Below are 25,404 nucleotides of genomic sequence, written 5' to 3' on the forward strand. Positions count from 1 at the left end.
CACTCACACACACACACACACACACACACACACACACACACACACACACACACAGCTCAAGCACTCAGAATTTCCTATCCTGCACCAGTTTTTCAACTTTCTGTTGCATTTAGCACTTTCCACCCGCCAGGGACAGGCTTGTTCTTTGGCCTGTCCCTGTTTATCCAATTCTCCCTGAGATATAAGCTCTTAGAGGGCAAGATGACTTATCTGTTAACAACTACATTTCCAGTGTCTTTGAGAGTGTCCTGCACCGAGTAGCTTCTCAATGAATGTGTGGAGATTGAACACATACAGGATCAATGAGTCCCGCACTAAGTGTAGCCAATGTCCTGCCCCTCCGCATACACACATGTGAACCACACATGTGCCAGCATGCACATGCGCAGGCTGTGACCTGAGGATCCCGGAGGTCAGAATCTTCTTGCACTTGTCTCCAGATGCAGGATCCAGCACTGACCGACTCTCTAACAGGAGCTAGGATCCCAGGGATGCTCCTCCCACGGCGGCCTGCCAGGTTAAGTCTGCAGAGGCTTTCTGCCATGTCTGATTTCTCAGTCCTTTCCTTCACTCTTGCGTCTTGTTCTGAGCAATTATTCCGTCATTTTCCACTCTGAGATTTCACTGTTTTCCTTGTTATCCCCTCATTTGTATCGAACAAAGCCACATTCTCCCTCCCAGGGGATGGGCTGAACTCTGTGCTGTGGATTTGCACCACCAACAAGGACTTATCTGTGATCTTCCAGAGTGGCATGGGTAACCCTGTCTGTGTATAGTGGCTCTAAGGGCTTAGCCCAACAAACTGAACAAAGGAAAACTGGAAAGACTGTTTTAGAAGGAAAGAGATTCTGCCAACGGCTCACAACAGAAGCAGGAATTCAATACTGCAATGCCAAGAAAACATCTGTGGAAAAAGATGTGGTGAAGAAGTTCTGGTATAAGGAGGAAGGCAGACATTAATAAATGAAGAAAGGAAGTTAGACTGAACTGAATATATGTACTTGTATGTTAATTGGTTTTGATGGACTCTTAGGAATCAACTACAAAGAGGGGGTGCCAGGGAAACATGAGGGACCAGAGTCTCTGCCTCTTACATCTGAGAGTCTAGTGGGGATCCAGGTATGAATGAAATGGCCACCTGAAGACATGGAGAGTAGTTGATGGCACCAGAATGGTATAAAGCAGGAGGCCTTGATCTACCTGCAAGATGAGAGAAGGCCTCCCTGAAGAGGCCTACTTTTGAGTTGAGATTCAAAGACAGGGAACAGTTAACTAGGTAAAGGTAGGTGGGAAGAATTAATGGTTGTGCCAGCCAGAGGGAGGAATGTTTGCAAAGCCTCTGTTTCAGGAGAGAACATGAAAAGGAAATAAAAAAGAGAGAACTAGGTGGACCAAGGTATGGAGATGGGCTTGTGAAGAGCTAGAGAGAGGGCAGGGAAGAGAAAGCAGGCCATAGAAGGAATCATTGCCCTTATTATAAGAAAGAAAGAAATCAGCCAGGTGCAATGACACATGCCTATTATCTTGGTACTTGGGAGACTGAGATAGGAGGATGACAGGTTCCATGCCAGGCTCAGTAATTTAGTGAGGCCCTCAGCAGTTTAGCGAGACCCTGTTCCAAAACATCAAAAGATAAAGTAGGGCTGAGGGTGTGGCTTGGGCATAAAGTGCTCTTGGGGCCAACCTCCAGTACTGTAGAAGAGGAGAGAGAGAGAGAGAGAGAGAGAGAGAGAGAGAGAGAGAGAGAGAGAGAGAGAGAGAGAGAGAGAGATATCATAGGGGTTCTATCTACCACTGAGAAACATCTACCTGCTTTATGTTCACTCTGGCTAATATATGAGGATTGAAGAAGAGAAACAGGGTGCTCAGTTAGACAGAAACTGCTGGAGTCTGACTAAGATATTGGTGTCTTGGACATTATGCTAACCAACCGTAGGGTGGTGAGCGGTGGCATATTGGAGAGGCATTGAGTATACAACAATGTGGCAGGTGGAAGAAGTTTCTAGCGTAGTGTCTGGGCCTCTGGATTTTATGGCTAGCTTAGCTGGGAGGCACAGGAGCAAGGGATGCAGAGAGATGGGCATGGGGATGGCAGGTAGGGCTTTGGGTCCAGCACTCACTCTAGCTGTGAAAATCTCTGCCGTTACCTTCCCCTCTCAAAGCTTGCTCTCCTCGTTTGCAAAGTGCAGATGATAACCCTAGTCCATAGAGGTATTATCCAAGCAAGATGCATCAAATATGTAACATGCATGCTCCAGCCTTTGAGTTTGCATTCTGCAGAGAGCAATGGACCCGGCGTTACTAAGTTTGCCTTCCCAGGCCAGGCAATACATTTCTTCGCACATCAGATTTTTTATCTGTGGAGTGGAAATGCTAACAGTGGCTTCTCTGCCTGTTACTGTGAAGGAAACAAACAGAAACCAGCCACAGACCAGGTGCTCAATATAAATGATGTAGCATTAGCAAAGTCACAGAACTTAGTCTATTTTCTGTTTGGCAGAAAGAACCAAAAATACCTGTGTGAAGAAGCAAATTAATCATGAACAAAAAATTGCTTCATATAGGCACATGTCTGCTTCTGTTAGAGTCTATCTTGGCCAAAGCCATCTTTTAGATATAGAACTCTACTTTCCAATCCATAAAACAGGCATAAGGTTGGCTTCTGTTTTGTTTCTGAACAACTATGGATGAAGTCTTTAAGAACAGACCCCCATGCCGGGTGTGGTGGTGCACGCTTGTGATCCCCAAGCTTGGGAGGCAGAGACAGGAGGATCGCACAGGTTTGAAGCCAGCCTCTCTGGCTTAAGAGATCCTGTTTCCAAACAAAATATATATATAAAAAAAGGACTGGGAGTGTAGCCTGGAGGTAGAAGGGTTCCATCCCCAATACTACAAAAAAAAAAGACCCCCCAACAATTGAGTGAGTGCAGATTGTGGGGATGAAACTACTGCTTTTACCCACATTCACAGAAAAAGGAAATTCTTTCAAAACACACAAAGATAGCATTTTGGCCTTCAGCGAATCAGGAGCAGAAAGGACAGGAGATAGTGAGGGAGAAAGTGGAGCAGCACAAGGCCTGGAGCTGTGAACGGCAGCCTGACTGCCTGCTGTCCACCCCCTTGCAGCAGTGTCAAGTCGGGTCCCATCAACAGCGATGAGAAATCAGATAAGGGGACTGTGAGAGGGTACATTCCAAGAAGTAATTTATCTCTGGAGGCTGAACCTATGTAATGTCCTTACTAATCTTGGGCTCCTGGGTTATGAAACCTTCCATCGGGGATGAGTTATATTTCCAATAAGTCATTCCAGCTAATCAGTGCCTCTCATCATGAGCCGTTAGAGAGGAAGACAGGATAAACCACTCAAGCAGCTCTGAAGAGGTGGTCCTGAATGAGGAGAGAGAGCTGGGCCAGGGGCTCTGGTCCCAGATGGATCCTGCCATCTCCTCCCTTTCAGAATCGGCACCGAGGGAAATGCAGACTGCGCAGGCACAGGAAGACGAAGGGATGTGCATCTGATAAGGTTATGATTAAATCAAGGTTTTTGCTCTAATTACGCTGCATTTAAATAAATGCAGCCTAGTAAGTAATTGTAATTGATGTGCAATTAAACATGTATTTATATCACCATTGCCTTCCTCGTGCAGCTGTCTGTTCCTGCTTCTCTTTGTGGCTGGGGACAAGTAAAATTTGCCTGATGCTCAGGAGGAAGAAGTTCTACTTTTCCCACATGGCTGCCTGGCTACAGTGGGCCAGCAGGAAAAATAAGGGCAGAGGGAGCAAGGGCTGGTTTGCCTAGCCCTGACACTCATGGGGAAAATACCATATATCATCAGGACTCCAGGTAGTCTTAGGAACGCCTCTGTAGTCAAGAACATATGGTCTTCTAGCTCTCCTTGGCATGACAGTAAACTTGAGTCTTTTATTTACCTAATTTGTTGGTCCCTCAGCATTTTATACGTAATGCTATCTGATAAATACTTATGGAAATACACTTTAAATATAATGGTGAAATCTTCCATTGAATTTACAAAATTTATTCTTCTTAAGTCTAAGTAGGACAGTCACAACACAAAATGCATGAACTATGCTCCCAGATTTAAGATTTAGACCTTGACTCTTTGCCTGGCAAACAGGTAAAGACAGTGTAGTAACATAGTGAAGTACTCAGCCCTTCTCCATGTCTTGCCTCTGTGAGTCTTTAACCTTTGAATAGAGGTTGGGCCATTAAACTAGGGCAGTATAGAGAGGAGATTAGTAAGTCATTGCTACATAAGATAGTGTTGCAGAAATTCTCTGGAATAATTGACTCAGTGCTAATTACGGTGGAAAGGAGTAAGTTTATTATACTAGCAGGTACAGAGTTAGAAGAGCTCTTTTAAAGCTCCACCATCAAGCTCCACATGACCTCTCTATAGAAAATAGGGCCAAAGTAGGCAGGCATTCTTACTGACACTGAAACGTGGTGGTCAGTGATTGGAGGAAATTCCTGAACAAGTAATGACTTCATGACTTATCACCTATGTTATGACGTTTTTTTTAGGCAGCTGCCTGAATGCATGGCCTTCCATTTTAGTAACTTTTTCTATAATAACATAATAGTTACAAAAAGCAGATCAGAGGCAGTTAGGGGAATCACAACCGTATGACATTCAAGAGAGTCCTCTCATAGCAGTGGTGATCTTTGAAATGCTAGGTAGAAAGTCTGAACATTTCTCAGTGTTTAAGCTATATGGAAGATAAGATATCAAGATTGTAAGATGGAGAAAGAGGGACAGGCAAGAAATCATATGAAGATTCTAGCTCTATTCATATTTCAGTGAATATTTATTAATGCTCTAAGCTACAGTAAATCATAAAGCTAAAGAAGATATGCCTTTAGGATAGTCTTAGACTAAGCTCCATGAAGCTGGAAAACTGGCTCAGGCAGAAGATAAAACAATGCAAAGGAAAGCAGCTTGGATGCAGGTAAGGCTGATCTTCAGGATGGGTTGTTTATCTGGAACCTAGATAAACATGATAATCCTTTGGACTGGCTCCCCTGTGACCTTGATGAAATACATCCAGTTGGGCCTCTTGTCACCCATCAACGTGCTAATTAAGGAGCCAGAGAAATACCACCGTCCACCTCATCTGTTTGTGTTCTCCTGTGGAAAGGAAGCCATGCATCTCCCTGACAGCTAGTCATTACAGGAGCATATGGTACCTCAGGCTTCTGCCAGGGGCTGCGACGCTCCTAAGACCCTGAGTAGAGCTCCGGGCCACACCATCCTGAATGTCAACTGCCATTCCTGTGCTCAGAAGGGACACATGCCGTGACCAACTAAGGTGGCTGGTGCAGGTTGTGGACACCCAAAAGAGTGTAGTGAGGCAAGTGCCAATGAAATGAGAGAGACAGCAGGAAAGAAAAGTGGCAGAGGGTGAAATGGCGGGACTTGGCTATTTGCAAATGTCTCAGTTTCAGATCCATGGAACTTGGATGGTACAGAATGGTTTTGAGTGGTTAAAAAAATGCCATACTTCCCACTTCTAAAACTCTTTATTACTGAGTACTTCCCTATCCAGTACTTTATTTGAACTTTATCCTTTGGCAAGAATTATTATCTCTAAGTGACTAATTAAAAAAAAGATGGAGACCCAGAGAGGTTAAGGAATTCTTCAAGGTCAGAGTGCTATATAAATAATAGGGCTGAGAATAAAAACCAGGTTTTCATATTTCTACTCCACTGTTCTTTAAAAGCTAGTCAAATAAATGGGCACAAGGGATCTTTTAGGAGTGATAGAAGTGTTTTAAAAGTACTTGTATAACTCTAATATTTTTTACAAACCACTGTACACTTAAAACAGGTGAATTTTATGCTGTGTAAATTATGTCTCAATGCAGCTCTTATGAAATAAAAGAAATCAAGTGTAAGAAGTCAAAGCCTGGGGTTCAATGTCATCGTACCATAGTCTAAATCCTGTATCCAGCTTTTACACTCTGAACAACCTTGAGAAAGTTCTTTATTCTCTTTAAACACCAACTTCATCTCTAAAATTGGAATAATGCTATCTACTTCTCAGGGTTACTGTGAGGATTTGGCACTAAAGCAATAGTAGCTAATTTTATTTCTGTTATTTCTGATGCCAGGAATTGTGATATATAAAAAAAAGGCAATTAGCTCTCCACTGTTTGCTTAACTGCTAATGCGTATTCATGACAAAGATGGACCTTGGACAAGAATCAAGCATGTGATATTGCTTTGGTCAAAGCTCTCCATATGTGCTTTTAATTGGCAATCACCTAACAAATAACAATAATTCAGCATACCAAGGGCACATATATGCTCACCTTCTCCTAAACTCCTGATTTTCAAACTTGGCTGCTCATCGAGATTATCTGGGGAATGATAAGAATGCTGTGCTGCCTTGGTCCCACCCCAGAAATTCCAGTTTAATTTATATGGGGCTTTAAGGTTTCTGAAACTTCTCTATGTTATTCTAATTGGAACAAAGTTAAAGAATCACCACTTGCTGACTTTCAAGTCTGACCACAATATGTTCTTCCTGGGGAATTTTAGAAAGGATGAAGGCTGAGTCTCAGACCCATATATAATTATTTCTTTGACCCAGGGAGCCTATTTGAACACTGAAGTTCTGGAGGTGAAACAAATATGTAGCCAGGGCTAAGACATACCCCTTCAAACCTTAGTAGGCTAGCTGCCATTTAGGTAGGGGATCTACTTCATGGCATCCTGCCCCATTTCTCTCCCCTGCTTCCATGAAAGAGGTTCACAAGAGGTTATGATGGGCACTGCATTAAATGTTGACCTTAAGTAACCAGTCATAGCATATACCTGTTGCTGTGGGAAAGCCCTAGTGTATTTAGAACTTCCAAGTATAATAAAGGATAGTCTACCTTCTCATACCACATCCCAGCAGTTTAGTCCTCTACCTTGCAATACGGAATATATTCATTCTATCTTGCACAAAGGAGCTTTGGGAAATGTATGTTATGATCAGATATAGAATGCTCCTTGAATGGCTCAGGGTTAATCGAGTTAAGTCATGAGGGTTGTCTTCTCATCAGTAGATAAATCCATTGTGATGAAGTTATCTGATTGGTAATTTAGGCTGATGGGTGTGGCAGACGAAGGCAGGTCCCTGGAAATGTAGCCTTAGGGACTGTGTCTTTGTCTTTGAATCCCTTTGCTTTCTTGCTCTCTGCTTTGGGCCTCCATGAAGTGAGAACAGAGCTTAGCATGCTCTGTCTCTATTTCCAACAGCCATGTCCTGAGCTACAGACTCCAGCCTCACATGGATTGAACCCAGAATCTCCAAGAAACCGTGAGGAAATAAATCATCTTTCCTCCAACCTGTGTGATCAGTTATTTGGGGTATAGCAATGAGAATGCTGACCAAGACAGTACTCATGTCAAACTTTCTACATGGTATGTGACAGGTTGGGGATGGGTAGAAGAGAGGTTTCAGGTAGTGTCAGATGCCCAGGTGCTTGAGGAAGTTCAGGAAATAATTGACTGTCCATTCATCGTCTCAATAATGTTCATCGAATGGTCTCAATAATGTTTACTGGAATGAATGCTTTTACAGTGGTGAGCAACACAGGCATCAAGCACTTCTCAGAACTTAACAAAAAGTGAAAATAAAAACAAAAACTTAGCGAGGCACTATGGTGCATGCCTAGAATACCCATACTTTGGAGGCCAAGATGGGATGATTACTAGTTCAAAGCCAGTCTCAGCAAAATAGACCCTCAGCAACCTAGTGAGACCTTGTTTCAAAATAAAAAATAAAGCTGGATGTGCTGGTGCATGTCGCTAATCCCAGTACTTGGGAAGCTAAAATGGGAGGATTGCAGGTTCAAGACCAGCCTCAGCAAATTAGCAAAGACATCTACAACATAGTGAGGCCTGTTTCAAAATTAAAAATAAATAAACAAAAGAGGTCTGGGGATATAGCTCAGAGGTTTAATCCTCAGTACCACACACACACAAAAAAAAAAAATTAAAAGATTAACAGGTCTAAGGGTGTAGCTCAGAGGTAGAATTCACCTAGGTCCCTAGTATCTCACACAAAAATAAATAAGTATCATTGCTGCTAGCAAAAAATGCACAGAATCTGAATTTCTTACCACCTTGCTTTTTCTGTATGAAACCTAATTATTTTTTGGCACTTCCAACAATGCTTTCAGAGTAGCTTCTATACCTCCATGTATGAATGCTTATCACAGACTCCACCTTGAGATTCTCAACACTTTCTGATCTGGGTTCAAGTTTACATTCTGCCTTTTCTTCTTATCACTGCCCCTACACAGATCCTCTACTTATTTGTCAAAGTAGTTACCACTCTAGAAACCCTGAGGATGGGTGAATGAAAGGTATTCTTGTATTGAGCAGAAATAATTTTGGTCAAAAAATCTTTCTCTTTTAAAGTTTCCAGGAAATTCTGGAGACACGAAATGTTTTCCTCACTGGACAGTATATATATATATATATATATATATATATATATATATATATATATATATATACACAAATTTATACAAATATATGTATATATTTACATACATACATACATACATACATACATATTACCACTTTGGCTGCATCTTGGGTTCACAATGGCTGGGTCAGGGCAGTGAGGCTGCTGTGTAGACTTTCTGTTACCACCATAAGAGGTGTCTTCAGCCCCTCGTACGAGGTTAGGTGGGCAGAGTGAGCCAGTGCTAGTACACTTAGCCCTGAGATAGGATCAGCAACTGTCCGAATCCAAGGGATTTAGTCTCAGGAGCCAGAGAACCCACAGGGCCAGCTCTCAATTTCCTCCCAGAGTTTTATATTCCATGTTCCTTTCTTCTACTTCCTGCCCTCATTCTCAAAATAGATGAGGGCGATGTTATCAGGGGAGCACAAAGAAGGGATAAGAGCAGGTGATCTTTCCATTGCCGTGAGCTGTGACATCGGTCACCCCTAATTAGATGGTCTGAAGGACCTTATAAATCTAATCCACTGAACAATTGACCTCAGAACCCCTCCAAATACATTTTAGAGTCAATGGTAGAAACCTATTACAGATTTTCTATAGTCCCATTTCTTTAACAATAAAGTGGGTATAGTGATGAATATTGAGATGTTTCACATAGCCAATTAATGTAACTGTTATCTGTCAATAATGTTGTCATTGATTAAAATAAAGCTATAATTTTTAATTTTCCATTTTTTAATCTTTTAAAATGACGACATGATATAATGAGTCATTGAGGAGTTTTGCTCGATGACTCATTATATCATGAAAAAATAACACATGCTATGTAGTATGGGATATTTTGAGCATTTATGTCATTTAAGTCTTACAATAACTTATCAGCTAGGTAGAAATAATCTTAACAGGTTCATATTTATTAAAAAATAAATCAATGATGATGATTAATAACCACCCCACACAGAAAGCATTATGCCACATAGCATATTTGATTAATTTCAACAAATATGTATGGAAGAAATTATACCAATTCCTTATAACCTCTTTTCAAAGAGAGGAAACTTCTTAGTGCATCCTATGAAGCCAGCATTAATCTAACACCCAAATCATTCAAAAACACTAGGGATAAAAAACAATAGATCGATATCTGCTATGAACATCGATATAAAAATCATCAACAAAATGTTTTTTAAATCAAATCCAACAAATATAAAGAATGGTATACCACAACCTAGTGGGATTTAACCTAGATATGCAAAACTGGTTCACCATTTAAAAACATTATCATAGCCAGGTGTGGCAGCACACACTTGTAATCCCAATACTTGGGAGGCTGGGACAGGAGGATCATTCAGGTTCAAAATCAGCCTTAGCTACTTGGTTAGGCTCTCAGCAACATAATGAGGCCCTATTTACAGATAAAATATAAAATAGGTCTGGGAGTGTAGCCCAGAGGTAGAAGGCCCCTGAGTTCCATCACTCGTACCACAAAAATAAATAAATAAATAAAAACTTATTATTATAACCCATCACATAATCAGGTTAAAAAAGAAATATAATATTATGATATCAACAGATGCAGAAAAAGCATTTGATAAAAAATCAATAGCCATTCATTCCTATTTTATAGTTAAGGGAAATGGCCAGAGAGAATTTAAGTGACAAAAGAAATAATCATGCTGTATATTAATATAAATGTTTAAAAGGTCACAGAGGAAATCAGAAAGGGAACGAAAAGATGGGTTTTGATATAGAAAGAATGATTTGAAACAGGTTCACACAAAACAGAAGAGATGCAGCTGGTGGGGCATCCTGCAGTCTGGGGACAATGCTGTTCTCTGCTCCTCAGTAAAGTTTAATTAAGTTCTATTCATGAAAAATGACATGTAATAGGTGCTGTAGAACATGAGTTAAAAAAAAGGGGGAGAGAGAGAAGTGACAGAGAAAAGATTGGGAAGTCAAATAAAGCAATAAGCATGCCCACTGCGTATTGGTGATTCTTCCAACACTCAATTCAGGCCATGAACAGACTCACTAATAAAATAATGGATGAGGGAATGAATAAATAATGTCCATAGCCGAGGGAAGTAGGAATGGTGACATCTTGCTACTTTTCAAGCCTTGCAAACGACAACCCCTTTGGAATCCAGTCGCCTCTACATTTCAGTCTGAACCAAACAGATGTTTTACACTTAAGAAATGGCTCACCAAAGGTTTCTTGTCCTTTATATTGAACCCAGTTGGGTCAAGGGACATTCAACATTACTCATTGCCCCAGCACCTAGGTGGGTAAGTTTATGGCATGGAACCAATAAAGTAATAACATTGAAACCTCCTAGACCAGCATGATTGGACATAGAAGCCTGCAAGGAATAATACTTCTGCTTTATTTTTTAGAATTGCAGGAAGAGAAAAAAACAGATTTTCTTAATCTTTAAAATTGAAGCACTTGTACACTGAGGCCTAGTCTGAGCTGAGCACGGTGCTGCTGGAGCAGAAGACACTTCACTGTCCTGAATGATAAACACCACACACACCCTGGCAGGAGAGTCTGACTCAGAGGCTGCCGGGAATTGCCCAAATAGGTCCCAGACATGAAGCCTGGTATAATCTTTGCCACTTACAGAACTTGGGTTCAACATTTCCCAGAGCTGTTCTTTTCTCTGTTCCATATATAATTCTATTTTTAACTGAAATAAGATCTATACAGATTTCAGCAGATTTTATTCTCAGGCAACTTGCTATTGTGATATTTTCCTTGTAATCTGCATAAGATTAACAACAAAAATCATTGAAAGCTAGCACCTTATTTTCATAACCTCTTGTTTTATCTAACAAATGCCCTCAGATTCCGTGGCTGCTGGCAATTCTGATTTGAATTCCCTAGCCCCGTGCTGATTTGCACGCGACTGTTCTAGCAGAGGGCATGGCTACTTACTATGCTGAATGTACTCCCAACATGCATAGCCGCATGGCTGCTTCAACAGTCAGAGAAAACTGCTTCTCAGGGACTCTTGCTAGAGACTTGCAATTTGCTAAGGCAAAGCGAAGAAATCTATGTGAACTGGAACCATGCAACACTAAACTGTGCAGTAAATGTGATTTATTTAAAATTTCACACCAGTGAACTTTGCTCAGTCTCCTTCAGAACTGGCAGTAAAAAGGGAAGACATTTTCAGATTATCTTGCAACAAGAAAGATCCTCTCACTGGATAATGAGTAGCATTGATATTTAATAAGCACCTGGTTTTGGGATCTAAGTATCCACACTCAAACTCCAGCTCAGCCATTTACTAGCTCTGTGATTTTAGGCAGGTTGATTACCCTATCTGACTTCAATTGATCTCATCAGTAGGCTTACAAAGATCAATGGAGTGATAATTTATAATCCACCCAAGTGTAGTTCCTAGAACACGGAAACCACTCACACAATGTTGGCTTTTATTAATGTTTGATGGTTTCCTTTTCCCCTGTGAATATGTGGATTGCGATCATCAGACATTTACATCAATCCCAAGTTTCTGCTATGAAAATAGAATCTGGCCAGGCGTGGTGGCGCACGCTTGTAATCCCTGTGCTTGGGAGGCAGAGACAGAAGGATCATGCAGGTTCGAAGCCAGACTTGCTGGCTTAAGAGACCCTGTTTCCAAATAAAAATATAAAAAAATAGTTGTCTGGGAGGATATCCCGGAGGTAGAAGGGTTTCCAGGAACCCCAATACCAACAAACAACAACAACAAAAAATAGAAAATAGAATCTGGTAGTTTTTCTCCTTATTTTTCCACCATAAATTTAATCAGAGTTAAAACAAATTCTAGCTGGAAATGGTGGTGCACACTTATAATCCCCGCACTTGGGAGACTGAGACAGGAGGATCACACAGGTTCGAAGCCAGCCTCAGCTGGCTTAAGATACCCTGTTTCCAAATAAAATATTTAAAAAATAAGTCTGGGAGTGTAGCCTGGAGGTAGAAGTCCCCTGGGTTCCATCCCCAGTACCACCAAAAAAAAAAAAAAAAAAAAAAAAAATTCTAATGAAAAGCTCAAATTTCACTGTTGCCTATTTAAGATAGGATGATATGCAGAATGGGGTGGCCTATGCCTGAAATCCCAGTACTTGGGAGGCTGAGACTGGCAGATCGCAGGTTTGAGGCTACCCTCAGTAATTTAGAGTGACCTTGTTTCAATATGAAAAATAAAATAGGGGTGGGGTCTAGCTTAGAGAAAGAATGTCCCTTGATTCAATCCACAGCACCCCACACACAGAAAAGAAAAGGATAATATATTCTCTATAATATTGAAGTAAGTTACAACTAATTAAATGAATGATATCAGTAAGACTGCATTTTAAATTAGGTGTTGATGACCAAAGATGGGATTCAAGGTGACAAAGACATTTGATGCAATATGACACATATACCCCCAAAAAAGATAAATAGGAAAATCACGTTTAACTTTTATAAAGGGTAAATTGTGACAGCAACACTGATTCTTTTATTTATTCCTTCTCTCAAAAGTGACTTATCGTGACACAGCTTCCAATATGGCAGAGTATATAGCTCAGTAAACGGTCTCCCCCTAAATCAGCTATATAGAACTGGAAAAATTATTTAAAGACAAACACTAAAGAGCATTTCAGGGCTGTGGAAATCAGTCACAGGCATGCATCAAATTGAGAAGGCACTGCTTATAAAATAATACTGAGCTTCAGGTAAGAAGAGTGGAAGATTGTGGCAATCTTGCTTTGGGCAGCTTATAAACTCTGTCCCCAATTCAGTTAATATAAGAGCTCTACCCACAGTAGGAGCAATCTGTGAAAGACAGAGATTTCACTAAAGGAGAGACTGACTTGAATTGTGGCGAGAAGGAGAAAAGGACTCAGTAAACATCACTGCCGTTAATTATAGCTATCTCTGTAATTATGGTCACAAATAAATGAATGATCAGTAACCTGGGCCTACATAGTTAGACCAAATAATAAAGTGGCAGAGTAGTCATAAATTTAACAAGTATATTGAAGAAAAGAGTTAGTCCTAAGGGGCCCAAGATGCTCTCTACCAATCCTCAGCTGACTAGAAAGCTGTGCACATACGCAGAGTTGACCAGAAAGAATCTAAATTATCCACATATCGCTGCCTGACTCCAAATTCACACACATGAAAGACAGGTCCTGCAGAAAGAAAAAAGCTAGAGCCAACTAAAACACTGAATGAATTTGAATATGTTCCCAACGCACACCCCCGTTGGCAGAGGGTAGAGACGTGCTGAATTGATGTGTTTGAGCACAACATCTCAAGCACTGTTTGATCACCACGCTAAATGGCACAGCATGATGCATGGAAAGCCATGCATAACATAAAAACAAGGATATTTAAAATCAAGGAGAAACAGCAGCAGTCACATAGGGGGAAAAGATTTGATATACTAAAAGCAAGTTACTAAAAAAGAACAACAACAACAAAAAAAAGAGTTTTGGTGTAGATTTGCAGTGTCACCAAAAGCTCCTGTTTTGAAGGCTTGGTCTGCAATGCAGCAATGTCTAGAGGTGGGATCCTTAAGAAGGGTTTGGATCATGACAGCTCCAATCTCAGTGATGGACTCTTCTCTTGATCAAGTAATAGCTAAATGGACTACTAGAAATTAGTGTAAACTGTAGGAGGTGGGGCTGTGCCCCGGAGACTACATCTTGTCTTTCCCTCCTCTCTGGGCTGCCATAAGGTCAGCAATTTTGCTCTGCCACACCTATCTGTCCTAATGTGCTACTACCTCACTGTAATTCCAGAAACAATGGAGCAAACCAACCATGGACTATAACCTATGAAACCAGGAGCCAAAATAAATGTTTCCTTTTTTTAAGTTTTTCTGATCAGGTATTTTGTCACAACAAACCAAAGCTAACACAGGCAGCACAAAGAAAGCCCTAGGGCGGGTAATGCATATTAGAATTAATTGTTAGCACAATACATTATCTAAATTTTTCTAGCTTTCAACACGACCAAAAACATATATGAGACATGATAAAAAAAAGAGGAAATTATGACTCATATTCAGAAAAAAGTACTGGTAGAAACCATATTCGAGTGGGTCCTTATGTTGAACTTGACAAAGACTTAAAAGTATCCATTGGAAGTATGTTCAAAAGAAGCCGGGCATGGTGACTCATGCTTTTAATCCTAGTACTTGGGAGGCTGAGACAGGATGATTGCAGGTTTGAGGACAGCCGTAGGCCCTCTGCTACTTAGTGAGACCCTGTTTCAAAATAAAGAATAAAAAATAGGGAGTGTAGCTCAGAAGTAGAATGCTCCTGGGTTCAATTCCTAGTTCCAGAATAAAAGAAGTATGTTCAATAGACTAAAGTAAACTAGGTTAAAGAATTAAATGAAAATGTAATGGCAATGAACCAGCAAATAAATCATTTCAACCAAGCAATAAAAATTATATATAAAAAAGTTATATGAAAACTCTAAAGCTAAAAAATACAATGAATAATATGAAAATTGTATTAAAGAAAATCCATACCAGAATTAAGATTAAATAGAAAATATAAAGTGGTTTAAAAATAAAACAATCAAAATGATACAATCTGGAAAATAGAGAAAAAAACTAATGATGGAGAAATAACTAAAAATCAAAGGGTATATCAATATATACATCTTGCAACTTACAAAGAAAGAGAGGAAGAAGAGAGTCCAAGAAAATGATATTAAAATCAATGAATTAAGACTTCCTACTTACACTTGGTTAAATATATTAATATAAAATTCTGAGCAAGATAAACACAAAGAAATCAATACATATACATATTATAAACAAATTGTTCAAAGCCAAAACAAGATTTTTTTCTTATGCATAGATGAAGAGAAAATAAAAGTAATGACCTATTTCTTATAATAAAATAATGGAAGCTAAAATGCAATAAAATGATATGCTCATAGCAACGAAAGCAAAACAAACAAGTAGAAAACTCAACCATCCAGTAAAACTATCCTTCAAAAGTGAAGTCAAAATAAAGACAGAGCCAGAGACACAGCCAGATCATCTAAGCCCATGACAGTCTTGTCTTACTGACATGCCATATAAGAATAAATGGAGTCATTTAAGTTGAAAGGAAGTGACACCACATTGCAACTCAAATCCACAGGAAGGAGACAAGAAAAGCTAAATATATGTGTAATATAAATGAATATGCATATACACATTTTTATCTTTTTTCCATTAACTTTAAAATATCAGGTTGGATGGAATAATAATTATAAGGCTATCTGTTTGGGTTTTAAACATATCAGTGAAACATATATAGTAATGACAGGCCAGAGGTTATGAAGAAATGAAGCTATATGATAGTGGGCTTCTAGATTTTACCAGTTTTCAATCTAAATTAGGTTGTGGTAAATTAAAATATGTATTGTAATCTTTACAGAAGCCACTAATAAAACAGCAAGAAAGAAAAAATAAATATGCTATTAAAGTTTGTTTAAACCAGGCCTGGTGGCTCACGCCTATAATCACAGAACATAGGAGGCTGAAAAGGTGGACTGCAGGTTCAAGGCCACTTGGGTAACTTATTGCCATCCTCAGCAACTTAGTGAGACCTTTTTTCAAAAATAAAAACTAAAATAGGTCTAGGGACGTATCTCAGAGATAGAGTCCCCCTGAGTTCAATCGCCAGTGTCTGCCTGTCTGCCTTTCTTTCTTTCTTTCTTTCTTTCTTTCTTTCTTTCTTTCTCTCTCTCTCTCTCTCTCTCTCTCTCTCTCTCTCTCTCTCTCACACACACACACACACACACACACACACACACAACTAACAGAAATAAAGACAGCAAATGAGTGATAAAATATCAAACAAAAACCCAAGAGATCTATAGAAAACAATACACAATTCTAATGTGCTCACAGTTACATTAAATGTGAATGAATGACACATTCCCAGCTAAAGGCAGAGATTTCAGACTTGATGAGGAAAACTACAACTCAACTGTAGTGCCTCTATAAGAGATACTTTAGATTTAAAGCACAGATAGAGTATAAGTAAAAAGATAGAAAGCAGGATTGCTGAGAACAACTACAAGACAGCTGGAGTTGTATTAACATTGAAGTAAAAGTAAAAAAGAAAACATACACATCATTCAGACATAACTGTAAGAGATGGAGTGGTTATGTGAATATTAAATACGTTATTTAAAAAAGATTATTAAAATAATGAGAAACCTTTAATAGTGATAAAAGAATCGATTCCCTGAGAAGATATAATTGCAAATATACTCTACAAACACTTGAGAACATAGCTACAAAAATGAAGTAAAAATTAACAGAAAGGAGAAGAGAAATAAGCAACAGTAATATTTGAAGATAATAAAACCCTACTCTCACTAACAGTATTAGGAAAAATGAACAAAAATATAGAGGATCTGAACAATACTAACCAGCAACTCGATATAATTAACACTCTGATTCCTCTCCACACAACTGCTGCAAATTACACATTATGTTTAAGAAGAACATTCTTCAATAAAACAATAAAACAAGTTGTGATGAATTTAAGAGTTGAAATCATACAAAGTATGTTCTTTAACCAAATAAGAATTAGAACAGAAATTAAAAACAAAGTAAAAAGGGGGGTAGTGAGGGCACATTGTGCAGATATGTAGAAATTCAGAAGCACACAATGAAATTATAAATCACAGATAACAAATAAATCACAGGAAAAATTACACAATATTTTGAACTATTTGAAAAGAAAAACATCTGATGTTCAAATTGAGAGGGGACAGCTGAGCCAATAAGTAGAGTGAATTTGTAGCTTTAAATGACCATTACCCTTCTTACCTTCAGGTCTTGGCTGACATTTCACTATTTGTAAATAATTGTCAACAAACAAACAAACAAACAAATGAAACAGGCCTGGCCCCAGGGTTGCTTACACTTAAGCTATACTGCTTTTGCTGTTATGACATCTGTCACTCTCCCTGTAGCAGGGCATCAAGCTGTCAGGGCTGACTTAAGTTTTGCTGAGACACTTTGCACTCCCGTGGAGGTCTGTCAGAAGCACTGAGCCGTAGTGAATAAGACATATGATCATTAGACACCTTGCTTTTTTCCCCCTCATTAAAGATGTTGTTTAATCATCTGTATCTTTGAATAAGAAACATACAGTCAACACTTGCTGCTCTTTGGTTGTAAAGCTGCCCCCCCTAATTCACCCTACTTGCCACAAAGTGGGACTTGTTTGCAGGACCATTAAATTCTATCTCAGGTGCAATCACACGGGCTGGGGGACTTGCAAACACTTTCTGGATCCCATTCATTGTCTAAAGTGTTTATTAAGAAGGCAAAGGGAAAAAGTAGGGGCTTTATCCAGCCAATTGTATGCTAGCAAAGGAGGTAACGCCTGTTATAGAATCACTGGCATCTCTGTTTCATCAGCACTAACCAAGACGCCTCATAACAGAGCTGGCTTCTCTTTTGCTTGCAGGCAGGAGGTAGGAACACATTCTCATAGAGAATACTTGGGTAATTGGAAGTATTATAGGAAAAATATGTTCTTCCATTTGGATCCAGTACTGATTGGAATGAGCCAAATAATCAGCTCACCAGCATGGAGCATAGTTCTACTCTGTGCTGCAGAGAGAAGCATTTTCCTACATAAGCATCCTTCTGGCCCCTTCATCAATGGTTAGATTGCCTTTGCTTTGGCTTTCCCGTGGGATCTTCCTGTACCATTTCTTCTGCGAGCCAGTCTTCGACTCAGAGAATGTCTTCTAATTACATTGGGATGGAACAGGAAGCCAGCCCCATAGCTTGGCTGGGCTATGCCTGGCCAGAGAGCTCAAGCAGTCATGCCTGGGATATCACAGAGCAGGTTTCAAAGGTTTCATTCATTAGAGTGAAATCGATCTATCCGAGGAGCTCAGCGTCCAGAACAAAGTTCTTAGGCAATTCCTGTGCCACCACTTCAAGAAAAGCCTTCACTTCCTAAGAGTAGAAACTCTCAAGGCAGGTGGGTTTGGTACTTTTTTCTTTTTTCAATATTGATAGCTGAGGTCTCCTGCCCTTTTAGAAAAATGAACACTTAATTCTTTTGCACTGAAAGCCACCAAAACAAAGCTGTTTCCTCTAGGTAAGAACTCAAATTATATATTTTCTTTTTGATAGATCCAGTGCTTCAGATTCTCGTACCCACCCGACCATTAACCCATTTGTCTTAGCTAACTTGTCTTTATTGAATAATATAATACAGGCTCTTTTAAATGGTTTGCTCTGCTTTACAGATGAAGAAATAGAGTCTTAGAAAAATTAAATGACTTAATCAAGTCCCATTTCTAAAAAGCGATGAGGGTGCTATCAAAAATACCTAATTTGTCTAGCCAAGTGTAGTCTTGCATACTTATAGCCAGTACTCATGGTAGCTGGGAGACTGAAACAGGAGAACCACAAGTTTGAGGCCAACCTCAGCAACTTAGTTAAACCTTGTTTCAAAATAAAAATAAAACTACCCAGGGGTGTAGCTTGGAGGCAGAATGCCCCTGGGTTAAACCCAAGAACCAAAAGAAAAAAATCTTGATTTGTCTCCCTTCAGAATCCGAATCCTGACATGTGTACTGGAAATCCCAAGATTCAGAGTAAGATTGATTAAAAATAAATTTTAAAATAATATATTTTAAAATAAGTTAAAAATAAAACATGTAGCCGGGCATGGTGGTACGTGCCTGCAATCCCAATATATGGGAGGCTGAGACAGGTGGATCACAGGTTCTAGGACAGACTCAGTAACATAGCAAGACCCTGTTTCAAAACAAACAATAAAAAGGGCTCAGGTTATAGCTCAGAGGTAGAGGCCCATGGTTTCAATCCCCAGTAACACCCCCACACACCCACACCCACACACTTCACAAGTTCTTTGAAATTAACACCAGAGCAAAACATTTTCTGAAAGTCCCTTTTGCATGCAGGGCTTTCACTTATCCACATAAAGCTTTCTAACTACTGCCTTATTTGACTTCTCTGCTTCTCACTCCTGAAACTCTATCTCTTATCCCCCCTTTGCTAACAAAACCTTCTGGAAAGGATCCAGTCAACTCAAAATGAATAATATTTGCCTGAGTCCTCTCAGCAATATGTCTATTTATCTGTCTGGCCAATTTCCCTCTTCCTTGTTGCTGAGAGGAAACAGCCAATGAAATAAATAGCCGCTCACAGGAGCTGGTGCAAGCATCCTCATCTTTTTTTTTTTTTTTTTTTTTTGGTGGTACTGGGGTTCCTGGAAGCCCTTCTACCTCCGGGTTACACTCCCAGACCTATTTTTACATTTTTATTTGGAAACAGGGTCTCCTAAGCCAGTGCGCGCGGCTGGCTTCGAACCAGCGCGGTCCTCCTGTCTCTGCCTCCCAAGCACGGGGATTACAAGCGTGCGCCACCACGCCCGGCAGGCATCCTCATCTTTATAGCTCTCCTTTTCAAGTACAAGCATCACGGGTGTATTCATTCGAGTCACCCCTCCATGTCAGTCTGGTATGGAGCTGTATTTCTATTTCCTGTATTTCTATCTTTCCAATAAACTTCTTTAAATCTTCAAAAAAAAAAAAGTACAAGCATCACTGAGCTTGCCCTAGAACCCTCTGATTAACAGAAAAGATTGTTAAAAATAATGATTTCTGGAGAAATGATCTCATATTCTTATTTTTAGTGGCTAGCTTTCTTTTTTTGTAAATATGCTTTTGATAAATATTTCTGAAAAATATATTTTTTTTTCTACTGGGAAGACTTTAAAAATGCTTTTGGAGAAATGACATGATGGTCATGGCCTGGGGAAAACAAAAAATGAGGGTATAGTTTATTCAGACATGATGGGGAAGGAGAAGAGAGGTAATGGGGAAGGTAAGAATGAAAATGAGGTGATATCTCTGTTAAAAAATAGAAACAATTTTAGACAGAGTATCGTGGCTTGTATCTCTTAGGAAACCATGGCAGCAAGGAAGCAAAAAGAGCCAGGTAAGGGCCATGATCCCGCTATCCCTGTCAAAGGCACACCCCCAGTAACCTAACTTCTTCCCAGTGAGCCTCACCTGCTGGAGGTTCCACCACTTCCCAGGAGATCTACAGAGTGGAGAACAAACTTCCAACACATGAGTCTTTGAGACTCTGCTTTACAGATGAAAAAATAGAGTCTTAGAAAAATTAAATGACTTAATCAAGTCCCATTTCTAAAAAGTGATCAGGGTGCTATCAAAAATACCTAATTTGTCTAGCCAAGTGTAGTGCTGCATACTTATAGCCAGTACTCATGGTAGCTGGGAGACTGAGACATTTTAGATCCAAATGATAGCAATGGTAAAACATAATTTTATGTACAATGGTCTATATTACATTATATTTTTATAAATGTCTTTTTAAGATAAGGAGACTCTCAGGGGAATAAAAGTAGAATCATCAAATGGCCAGAAGATAGAATCCAGCTTAACTGGAATTGATGCGTTTGTCCTATGTTTTTAAAATAATCAGGAGGGATCTTTTCTCCCTTTAAGAATGGCAAGGTTTAGAAACTCTGCTTTAGATTGATAGCATACAGGGGCAGAAGCACAGTGCTCCAGAGCTTTGGGAATCAAACTCATAAATTCAACATGTATTGGATCAAATAGAAAATATGTAGATACCACCTCCAGAGTATAAGGGTCCCTACAGCAGAAAATAGGAAGAATATACTTTAATGGAATAATTGATTTCTGACAATAAAGCAAGAGTATTTCAACAGAGTGGCATAGAGAGTCAGCATTATTAAGTCCAATATTGCAAGTACTCATCCAGGGTTTAAAAATTCAGGGGATAAGTTGCTCTAATCAATAATGTAGTTTTACTTTGCTAGTATAAGTTCTCCTCCTCCTCCTCCTCCTCCTCCTCCTCCTCCTCCTCCTCCTCCTCCTCCTCCTCTTTCTCCTCCTCCTCCTCTTCTTCCCCCTTTTCTTCCTTTTCCTTCTCCTTCTTCACCTCCTCCTCCTACCCTTCATCCTCCTACCCCTCCTCCTCCTCCTCCCCCTCCTCTTCCTTCTTTCCTCCCCCTACTCTCATCCCCTTTATTAATTATCATTATTATTATTATTATTATTATTATTAGTAGTAGTAGTAGTAGTAGTACTTAGGATTGAGCCCCAAAGCATACTACCTCCAAGCTATATTCCCAGTCATTTTTATTTTTAAACAGTACTTCCCTAAGTGTCACTGAATTTCTGAGGATGGCCTTCGAACCTACAATCCTCTAGTCTCAGCCTTCCAAATTCTGGGATTATAGTCATCTGCCATTATGTTGGTTAATGGTATAATTCTTAAGTGGGAGCTGGATGCAGTTGGGTACTCATTGCCAGTGATATAATGTTCTAATCAGCATCTGTCCTTTCTCTACCTAAACTTGCACTCATCAAATAATGCTTATATTATAATTTGGTTTCTCATATGTATATCTAGCCCTTGCCATAGAAAGAGAATATGCTGTACCAGGAGTGGAGGTGCACGCTTGTAATCCCTGCACTTGGGAGGCGGAGGCGGAGACGGGAGGATCGCACAGGTTCGAAGCCAGTCGCACTGGCTTAAGAGACCCTGTTTCCAAATAAAAATATAAAATAGGTCTGGGAGTGTAGCCCGGAGGTAGAAAGGTTTCCAGGAACTCCAGTACCACCAAAAATAAAAAAAAGAAAGAAAGAAAAAGAAAAAGAAAAAAAAGAATATGCTGACCAAAGTGATACATTTGACTCGTCCACAGAGCTATTATATTTCTCATAGTGATTCAATGAACTCACATCTTCATTTCTTCATCAGATGAAACCTGGTGTATTTGGTGTAAACCAGCTGACACACCCAAAACCGGACTATGGTTAACTTGCTGAGATAATGTCTTCATAGAGAGCCAGCCAAACTTTGGTAATAGGCACTATTTCTTTCAAAAAACAGAAGCATAGGAAGAAAAAGGTGTTGAAAAGATGCAGTCTAATTCCCAAATCTTTCTTAGATTTTTTTCTAATTGATCTAAATGGAGGCTATGAAAAACATAAGTGCTTACTGTTAAACTTTTGTAGCCGGGCGTGGTGGCGCACGCTTGTAATCCCAGCATTCGGGAGGCTGAGACCTGGAGGATCGCGGTTCGCGGACAGCCTCAGCTCCTTAGTGAGGCCCTCTGCAACTCAGTGAGACCTGGTTTCAAAATAAAGAATTAAAAAAATAGGGCAGAGGTAGAATGCCCCTGGGTTCCATCCCCAGACCCGCAAAAAAACAAAAACAAAAAACAAACTTTCCTATAACTTCTATGTAATATGTCCAGTGTACAACACATAGATGTACATTGCCAGTGTACAAGTCAGTGATTTGTTAATTTATATAAAGAACATCATGCTCAATGTAGGAAAATAATGTGAGCTATTTCAAAAAAGAAATGAAAATAATTATATATTTAGGTTGAAACAAGATAATTAAGGCTTAATTGGTCAATCAGAAAAAATAAATCCAACTGGTAAGGTAAGATCTTCTCATGGGAATGATTTGAGATAAAGTTAACTCAATTAGCTTCCACAGCATAGCTGTAAGAATCCCCAAAACTGGGTAGAATTATGAACTGATTAAAATCTGTAATTGTGATTCAATGGAGGGAGCCATGCATCATGGAGATGGCAGTTTTCCCTACATTCCTGCTGACATAGAAAGGAGATAGAAGAGATGTCAGAAAAGGTAGAAATAGGGGCTTGTGGAAAGGGGAAGAGAACCACGTGTCTCCTAGCAGGAGAATATAGAACTAGCCTGAAGGGGAGCTTGGTTTTCAGCCAGTAAATGTCTGATTTCTGACCTAACCACTGAAGGATAAGTTTCACTCTCAAGCTTCCATCCAAGATCATTTTGGGGCTATACTTCTAATTTGATTGCTGTCACATTTCTTGGAGTTTCATTAGTCATGCTGTTTTTCCCCTGATGTTTCACTACAGCTTTTTTCTTTTACTCATGCATTTTTCATCTTTGAATGTATATTGTTTCCTATAATAATCTGTAACCTTTTTTTTTTTTGGTAAAGAGCTGGGTAATAAATACTTTCAGCTTTGGGGGTCACACTGTCTCTGCTGCAGCTTCTGTAGTCCGCTATTGTGGCACGAAGGAGCCATAAAAATATGTAATGAAATGAGTGGGGCCGTGCACTAATAAAACTTTACTTATAAAGCAGGATGAGATCTGACTTAGGCATTGGGGCTGTGGTTGCACCAATGATATTTATTTTCCGGCATCATTTAGTTAATTTGCACAATCATTTAACAGTACTAATTTGGAGAAGGAATGTATTTGGCTGGCTGTTTCTAGTCTTTTTCTAGGTACTAGGGATGTCACAGTGAACATGACAAAATTAATTCTTGTTCTTTTGCAGATCATATATAGGAAGAGGACACAGACAATTAAAGGATAAATAAGTCGCCTAGATATCTTCCAATAATGAAATTTACTAGGCAAAGAAAGAAGAGTGAAGTTTACAGAAGCAAGACATTAGCAGAATAACTACTGCTATTTGAAGGCTGGAGAAAAGTTCTTCTGATATGGGTCATCCCAGTTGGGACCCACTGGTGAGAGGTCATCTTCAAACAGCTGAAGGAAGAAGAAAAGAGAAGAAGCCCCCGCATGGTTGGACCAAGGGGAAGGGGGTAGGTTGGCTAAGCCATTGAGACAAAACTGAAATGCTCAATTTTTATTTCTAACACAAAGAGAAGGTAGTGCATGGTTGGAAGGAGCAGATGTCATAATGATCTACCTAGATTCTTTGGAGGATAGCTTGTATTAAAGTATAAAAATAAAATGTTGGAGCATAAGAGAAAGTAGTAACAAAAAGATAATAGGGTGCTATTGCATGCTGGTAGTTTTTCTGGAGTGTTTATTTCTTTTATCCAATTCCAGTGTGTTAATTAGAGCTGAGATTTTAGTGCAGATTGACATTTTAAATGTCATGGCCTCTGAAATGTAACTTGTACTGAAACGACCCAAATCTGGGTCTTCTGAGAAATGCTCATGTGTTACCATGATACTTAAATCTTTCTCCTTCTTTACTGTCTCCTCAATGCCATTTGTTTCTATTTTAAGGGACCTATATAACCCTTGGATCAAATATCTATTGGACTTGAGAATGTAGTCCCTAATATTTCAAAGTTTTAATTCAATATTCCTTTCCAAATTGCTTAAGACAGATAGTTTGTTTTAGCATCATAAAATTTAACTTCTGCCTCTCGTGTTGCTCAGGGTATAAGAAAATTTCTCTGTAGGACTACAGGATAGAGTTTAGCTAAGGGATAACCCACAAGAAGCATGTACTTGCTCAATAGCAGACTTGATCAAAGATAAGAAGCTGCTTTTCCTTCTAAGTATGCATGGGATCTGATCCATGGACTTGTGAAAAAGCAGACTCCTCCTCCTCCTCCTCCTTCTCCTCCTTCTCCTCCTCCTCCTCCTCCTCCTCCTCCTCCTCTTTCTCCTCCTCCTCCTTCTCTTTCTCTTTCTTCCTCACTTTCTAACTCTTCATTTTTTAATACCTTCATACCAAAGACACCATTCATGACTCATACAATACTTCCTACAAAGCAACAGCATATTATTTACTCCCACTGATAAAATTATCACCTCATTTTCCTTTACACACACACACACACACACACACACACACACACACACACACATCACCCCATTCAATTAATTCTTGCTTATTCTATAGGATTGATTACCATCCCAGCTGATTTTGGCAGCTACTAGATAATATTTGTCTTCAACTAAATATCTTGATTCAAAGATGGACTGTGAGCTACATAGACCTAGGTTTGAAAGACTTACATGTGTGACCTTCGGGAAGCTGCTTAACCTTTTTTTCTCCTCAGTTGCTCACCTATAAGATGGAGATAAAGCATATCCTGGTCTTTGC

This window comes from Muscardinus avellanarius, assembly GCF_963383645.1.
Source record: "Muscardinus avellanarius genome assembly, chromosome: 3".
Taxonomy (NCBI): domain Eukaryota; kingdom Metazoa; phylum Chordata; class Mammalia; order Rodentia; family Gliridae; genus Muscardinus; species Muscardinus avellanarius.